This window comes from Numenius arquata, chromosome 6 (genome assembly GCF_964106895.1).
Source record: "Numenius arquata chromosome 6, bNumArq3.hap1.1, whole genome shotgun sequence".
Classification (NCBI taxonomy): domain Eukaryota; kingdom Metazoa; phylum Chordata; class Aves; order Charadriiformes; family Scolopacidae; genus Numenius; species Numenius arquata.
In genome coordinates, this window is record NC_133581.1 from 57,802,451 (window position 1) to 57,809,946 (window position 7,496).

Consider the following 7,496-nt stretch of genomic DNA (forward strand, 5'->3'; position numbering starts at 1 on the left):
CCTTAAAGGGCAGATGCCTCCCCTGCAGCGAGCCCCGTGCGGCGGCTGAGGGCTGAGAGCATCGCCTCAAATATGCCACCGCCTGCCCTGTGCCACCTCCCTGCCCTGCTCACAGCGCTGGGGAAGGAGACGGGGGGAAGGAGATGGGGGGAATGATGGTGCTTCCCCGTTGTGGAACCTGCTCACCTCTATGCCTCTTACACCTGCTGGGTGAGGGGCAAGAGCAGGGTCCCAGGCTGCCCATGAGCACCGAAGGATCCCAGCACAGGCAGCTGCTCTCCCCCACAAAACCTCACCCTGCTCATCACTGGCAAGCACCCTCTAAGTCCCCTTTCCCTAAAACAGCCCCATTTGAGCATCAAAATCCCCTCAAGGGTGTCTCCTCCCCAGCAAAATCCCACCTTCAGCATCTCCGATGAAAAGAGCACAACAAAACTCTTCCATGTCGCTCTTTAAGCCAACTGTACCCAGGACCTGCCGTGTCACCCGCTGAGCCCTTGGAGAACACCCCTGAAATCCTCAGGGCGTTATTTTTGTGATGCTGCTATTTAGGACACCAGAGCCAGGCTGATCAGGGCTGGAGGCTTCTCCTAGGGGAAGCACCAATTCCCCCGTGCTCCAGTGCCTGGCACAGCCACCCCCTCAGGCTGCTGCTGCCACCCCTCCCAGCGGGCAAGAGTCCCCACAGCAGCTACCTGCATCCTGTGCTGTGATGGGACTCCCAAGGTCAAAGCAGCATGAAGACATAAGGTGCTGGGCTCCTCACTCCCGTCCTTCATCCCAGAGTGCCCATGTTTCACCCTTGGTGTTCTGGCTCTTAGACTCTCCTGAGCTCCCCTACCAGTGAGCGCGGATGACTTGGTTCATAGCTAACAGGATAAAATAGCTCAGTCTCCTGCAGGTTGTGTCTCCGCAGCAGGAACAGAAGGCAAAAGGCAGAAGGAAGGCTGGAGGTTGGCTGGTTGGAGCTGCGTGTACCTGCATGTGAGAGTGGCAACGGGGATGGGCATGGTCTGGCAGGGGCTTCCTGGGCACCAGCCCCTCTGCAGGGGGAAATCCAGACCTCTCTGGCAGGAGATTGCTGCTTTCTTCTGGGAAAAATGGGGCTCTCCAGTGTCCTTGCAGGCAAGTAGGGCTGCACCAGTGACCCCTGGATGATCAGCATTGCTCCTCAAGGAAACTACCTGCCCGGGCCCTGAAGAACTCCCCAGAGCCATGCTGTGGCAGCTCCAACCCCGAGAAACGCCGGCAGCAGCACATCCCTGGCTCCTGGTGACTGGTTGCTGTGGCGTCAGCGCCTCCTCCCAGCCCAGGTGCACAGGGGGATGTGTTTGCCGAGGGGGAGTCTGACAATAGGGGGAAATGGGCCGTGCTGTGCTGTGCACCCTGATGGCGGTGACTCGCGGCCCCGGCCACTGCTGCCCGAGGCAGGCGGAAGCGTCCAGCCTTAGTCAGCCCCGGCCGCACGTGGCAGGAACTCTGCTGTTTGTTTTGGTTCCTCGGGATGGGGCGGGGGGGTTTGGCCTCCCTGGGGACCCGTGACCGAAATCGCAGGCACCTGACGGCCCATCCCCATGCCTGGGGACACCAGGGTCTGGTCCCCATGGGTCACAGGCACCGGGACCAGCCCAGGTTGGACATGAGTTTCGGAGGGACACGGGACGGACACCAGGGCTTCTGGAGGAGACCTGGGTGAGGGCAACCCAAGGCAAGTCTGGTTGCTGCTCCCGGGCACAGCTTAAATCCCCCCCAGGGGCAGGGATGTTGCCACCAAGGAGGGTGTCCCTGAGATCGCCAGACCCAAGCCCTGGGAAGCCATGGCCCTCAGCCAGCCAGTGCTCCAGGAACAGGTTGGTGGCTGGCAGACCTGGTGCCACTCAGCTTAATACTTTGTCTTTCAGAGCAGGTCTAGTTTAGTGCCGAGGCTGAGCCTGGGGCAGGGGACACAGTCGCCTTCCCACCAGGGCAAAACTGCGGCCAGGTGGCAAAGCCATGCCGGCAGCAGACGGGGCGGGGGGGGGTTAGTGATGACCAGCCACCTCCCAGCCCAGCCATCAGTCAGCTGTGCCCGGCAGGGAGGTGATGGAGAGCACACGTTGACAGGCTCAGCGCTTGGTGGCCAGCCGGGCAGCTCTGCGTGGCAAGGACTGGCCGGGCCACGGTTGTTTGCAGGAGAGCACAGCCCCGGAGCAGGGCGAGGCACCGGGGAGCCGAACCGCAGCCCCAAGCATACGTGGGTGCCTACAGGTAAGCGTCGCGTCAGCAGCCTCCGCAGTCACTGCTCCAAAACAACAGCCCCTTGCACAGGAGGTGCCCAGAGTCCAGAGTGGGAAGCGGAGACGCAGCACCCACGGCACAGCTCACCCCGCTCTGCCCTAGCCCCTCTCCAGAAGCACTGGGTGGGAGGAGAGCCCCCGAGCCTCAGAAAGCCTGTGGGAATTTCTCTCCGGCAGCTGCAGAGCGCTGCGCTTGGGAAAGCCCACACAGGCTGCAACCAGGACAGACTGGTGGAGCGGCGTGTGTGTGACCCTCCACCACCGGCAGAGATGGAACACCCCAGGCCTGGATGGGGTTACGGCAGCCCCAAGAGGGAGGATGGAACTCTCCCAGTGGGAGCAGAGCAGCCCCGTTCCCCAGGAAAGAGACGGAGGTTACTTTTCCACGGGAGAACCAAGCATATCCTGCACATCTGTCATCGTGTTTACCTCCCCTGGGAAAGGGGCAGCGAGCACTGAACGGAGAGGAGAGGCGCAGGGGCACGAATGGCCTGCTGCTCCGGCGCTGCCCCTCGCCTCCCAGCTCTCCCAGCCGGTGGGCAGGGGCTGCCAGGCGCTCCTCTCCCCTGCCAAAATCGAACCTGATCCACGCCCAGCCCAGAGCTTCTGGCCGCTTATCGTGTGGATGCAGTTCTCCTGCTTTGAGCTGTCATAATATTGACACAAAGCAAAATAATAGTGACGGCGAGACTCTGCCTGGCTCTGGAAGGCAAACAGGCGAGGAGACGGGGAGCAGCAGGCTCCGCTATTGTGCGGGACGGGGCAGCAGCCTGGGCTGCTTCCAAGCTCTGCTCCCCACCATCACGCCTGCTGATAAAGGCCGGGGGGGGAACGACACACGATGCGGGATGCGGGCGGAGGGGGGACGCAGGCTCTGCAGCACACTCTCCCCACCGAGGAGCGAACGTGTGCATCGGCAGGGCTTCGTCCCGCAGGCTTTCCCAGAACGTGGGCGGAGGAGTGGCTCATCTCTCCCTTTTCCCTGAAACCTGGCAGCCGCTGAATAGCTGCCATCGCCCGCGGCAGACAATGAGCAAAGCCAGCCCGGGGCCAGCTGCAGCCCCGGGAGCGCCTGAGCGGAGGAACTGCGGGGAGCTGGCCGGTGACCAGGAAGCAGCCCAGACTGCTGGTGTCACGGACCCCTTGGTGACCACAAAGCGGCCGGGCCACGCTTTGTCTCGCCCCAAGGGCCTGGCTTCCTCGGGCCTGGCTTCCTTCCAGGTTTGCTTGGGGGCTTCTCTGAAGCCAGCCTGGAGGGACAGACCCCCGGCATCACCTCCTCCCCGGCCCAGCCAGCCTGCCGTGTGCCCTCTGAGCGGGGACAGAGCCACGGCCACCACCTGCGCGGTGCCACCGAGACTCCTGAGCCGCTTGTGCCTTTGGTGGCACCGAGCAAAGCCAACACCTTTTCCGGGTAGGGAGACCTGGTGCTCCGGTGGCGATGCTGGGGCCGGCACCTCCTGCCCAGCCCCACACCGTGCTCCCTCGTCCCTCGCCGGGGCTTGTTTTCCTACATGACACGCAGTGACTTCCCACACTTCCCTCGCCTCTTCCTGACCAGCCTGGCCTTTGAACCGGCTGCCTCCAGCTGCCTGCATCCCGAGAGGAGACCCGGGGAATCGCCACAAATGAACGAGCCGACGAGTGAGGCTCCACATCCAGGGAAGGCGTTTGGACGCCAGCTTCCCATGCCTCTCCCGGGGGCCGGGAAGGGCGAGGGGGAGCCCAGCCTGGGCTGCTTCCACCACCAGCCCTAGAAAAACCCTCCCGCTTCTTGGCCTCGGTCTCTATTTTTAAGGCTCCAAAAAGGAGGGGGCGCAAATGGCAAACTTGCTGGCAGGAGAGACGGTCCCTGGGCTGGATTCAGAACCGCCTACTCGTTTCCCGTAGGGATCGTGGACTCCATCAGTACCGCAAGGGTCTGGCTACGGGCTGGGCCTGCCCGTGGGTACTGTGCTGACGTGAGGATGAGCCAGCAGCCGTTTTCCAGGCAGAGACAGGCGCACGTACACACGGGCTGCCCAGCAAGGAGCTGCATCAAATCCTTCGCTAATCCGAGGCGCCGAATCCGTCCTGTTACTCCCCATAGCAAGCCCTGCCTGTTTCTCCTCGGCCACCCAGGCGGTTACAGCAGCCATGCCTTCCTGAGGATGACCACTTTAGGGGACAGCTGTTACCAGGTTCGTCAGCGAGGACCAGCAGAACACGTGCCCTGGTACCTGCAGCGTCAGCTGTGAATTCCAAGCACGCTAAAACTGCCGGTGACTCAGGCAACGTGTGCGTGCACCTCCAGACCCACAGAGCTGAGCTTCCCAGCCATTCATGTACCTGCTTTTGATCACCAGCTGTTTGTTTGGGTTTTTTTTTTTTGTCTTCTTTCCCTGGAAGCCCGAGTTTTAAACATGCATTCGGCACTCAGTTCAGCCCATCATTTCCATCCCTTTCACTTACTAAGTGACCTACTTTCTGCCCTGGAGCATGCAGAAAACACTGGTTTGGGCTCCCTCAGCCCTTCAGCAGATTCGCTCCTGCCCTCCTTACGGCTCTGCCTCCACATTTGTGGCTGTAAAAGCTTTGGGCTTGAGCCATCTCCTCTGGCCTTTGAGCATGAACTTTCCAAAGACCAACCATGTCACACTGAAGATACCTTTGGTGCATCGTTCTCTTTGTGTGCTTCACACCATGCCATCCTTAACGCAGTCAATTGTGCTCAGCGAGTGGCTCTGGTGCCCAGCGAGGGCCCTACGCTGCTTCTTCCCGTGTCACCTATCCAGTCTTCACATCCTGTGCCATGCTGACAGCCTGCCCTGTTGTTCCTGCTGGGCTGTGGCTCTCCTGGCTCTCGCCTGCTGGCTCCTTCCCTTCGCCTGCACGGAGCATGAGCTTTGCTTACCCGGGTGTTGCAGACGAGTCCAATTACTAGAGTTCAGCAAACTCTGATTCCCCTCCCTGGCATTTCATCCAGCCCACTTATCTGCCGAGAGTTTCTAATCCAAACAGCCTCCCAGCACATGATGTTCCCAGTGCTCCCAGGCTCTACCCAGCCTCTGTCCTGCCTTCTCGTCCCTCACACGAGCACTTGGGGGATGACATTCAGCCCCTGGGGAGGCAGAACTCACTGGGTGGAGGGGAAGCAGTGTCTCCAGCAGCCATCCCTGACGGTACAGAGCAGGATGCTGTCCTGGGCAGGCTGGCAGCTCTCTGAGATGAGCCACATTTCAGCTCCTCTGCAGGCCCACAAAACGCGCTGCCTGCTCGGCCGGCCAGCTCATCCCCTGCTCAGCTCTTTTGCCCCTGCACCAGCACCCTCTGCAGTCGTGTCAGCCTCCTTCCTTGCTCGTGCACCAGCTGGGAAGCCACAGTGGCCAACTCTGCCCCGGGGGACCCAGATACACCTGGGAAGGGAAGGAGGGTGTGCTGTGCAGGAGGCAGCTCCCTGTGGCCGTGGCAGGAGAGGGGGGGTCCCACTCCATAACACCCGGCAGCTGTGGACCACCAGGTGAGTCTCCTTCCAGCTGCCCAGAGCTGCACACACGCACCCCCGCACACACTGCCTCTGCCACAGTGGCCAGCGCAGCCTGCAAGGCAGCAAGATTTCAGCCGAGTACACCAGGACACCAACATGTGTCTTCCCAGCTGCCTTCCCCACTTGCCCCATGCTCCCTGTGCTGCCACTCCTCTTCCCCACTCCCTTCTTTTCATCCCTCCTGGACACTCCTTGTCTAACTCACTGGCTCCTGGTGGCAGCTGCTCACTAATGACAACCAGATGTCTTTTGGCCACAGTCCCTCCAAGCAGCCAGAGCCCGGGGTTTGCCTTTCAGCTCTCCAGAGCTGCAGGTTCTGGCTCGGCTCAGCTCCACGGGGCTAATAGCTCCCAAAGTCCCCATTCAGAGGCTTTCATTCATGAAATACAAGGCAGCAGAACAAGCGCAGGACTCTGCCCCTCAAGGGACACAGGACTGCTGGCAGTCCTTGGCCGGCTGTGGCAGCAGTGCCCAGTGGAAAGTGTTGCAGGGAACAGGGCAGGAACAGCATGAGCAGGGGAAAAACCCCTGCAGCCTCGAAAAGCGTTGAGAAGAAACTGCCCTGCAATAGTTACTAGGACTGGAGCAGGGAATGTAAACAGCCCAGCATCCACAAGGAGGTCATAACCTCAGAGTCCGGTTTCCCTTCCTCTTCTCCCTCCTGCCTAATCTCTAAGAGCTGCTCTGTTTACTAGCGAGATAAGTAAACAAACAAAGGAAAGCTCCAAAGCAATCATTTTTAATTTTATTTTTTTTCTGCCAATTCAGTGTGTGCCCCAGTCCCAGGGAGCTTGCGTGGGAGCGGTCTCTGCACGCCACGGCAGCTGGCACATGGCAATGCACAGCCAGTGGCAGGCAGCTGATGGGCACGGGCAGCCCTCCCCTGCCTTGCCTGCAACACGGCTGTGCAGAAAGGAAAAAAGGGGGAACTGCACAAATGTGGAGGATGCAATACATCCTCAAGACCCAGCGCTCCAGCTGTTGGTATCTTGCTGGGGACCCAACAGGCCGGTGATGGCAGCTGGCTGTAGGGCAAGCCCTAAAAGAATCAGGCAAGCACAAAAAAGATATGATGAGCACCCAAGGCCCTAAAGGCCCCTACAGGAAGCACTTGCTGAAAGCTTCCAGCAAAAACCAGTTTGCTTTGATTTCCTAATCTAAAAAAACAGGACATAGCGCAGAGCCATGGAGTAAAGCAGCACCGCAATGAAAATTACACCGTGGCTCCTGCCTGCTCCCTGGACACAGAGCTCCAGGAACTAGACACAAAGGAGCTACATTCCTGCCTTATCCAGGGCCGGTTCTGGCTCTGCCAGCAAGAACAATTGGACTGCCAGGAACTGCGCCTTTCCCACCTCATTTGCTTTGGCTCTTTGCATCTAGAACAGCACACGGTCCAAAGTAAATCCCTGCATATGGGCTCTTCCCTGCTGCTCGGCACAGGCCCGGCTCCCTCCCTCCCTCCCTCCCGCCCTGCCGTACCCACGCTGCACTCCCTTGCGCAGGCCCTTCCTGACGCCGGCCCGCAGCGTTCCCCTCCACGAAGGCGTCAACGGCGGCGTGCAGGCCAGGCGCCTCCCCAGGCGGCGGTAACCTTGCTGCTCCGCCCGTGGCGGCCCCGGGGGCCCGGCCGGCACACACCTCCCCAGCTCTGCCGGGGAGACACACGCCGGGACCGGCGCCCACCTCCAGGG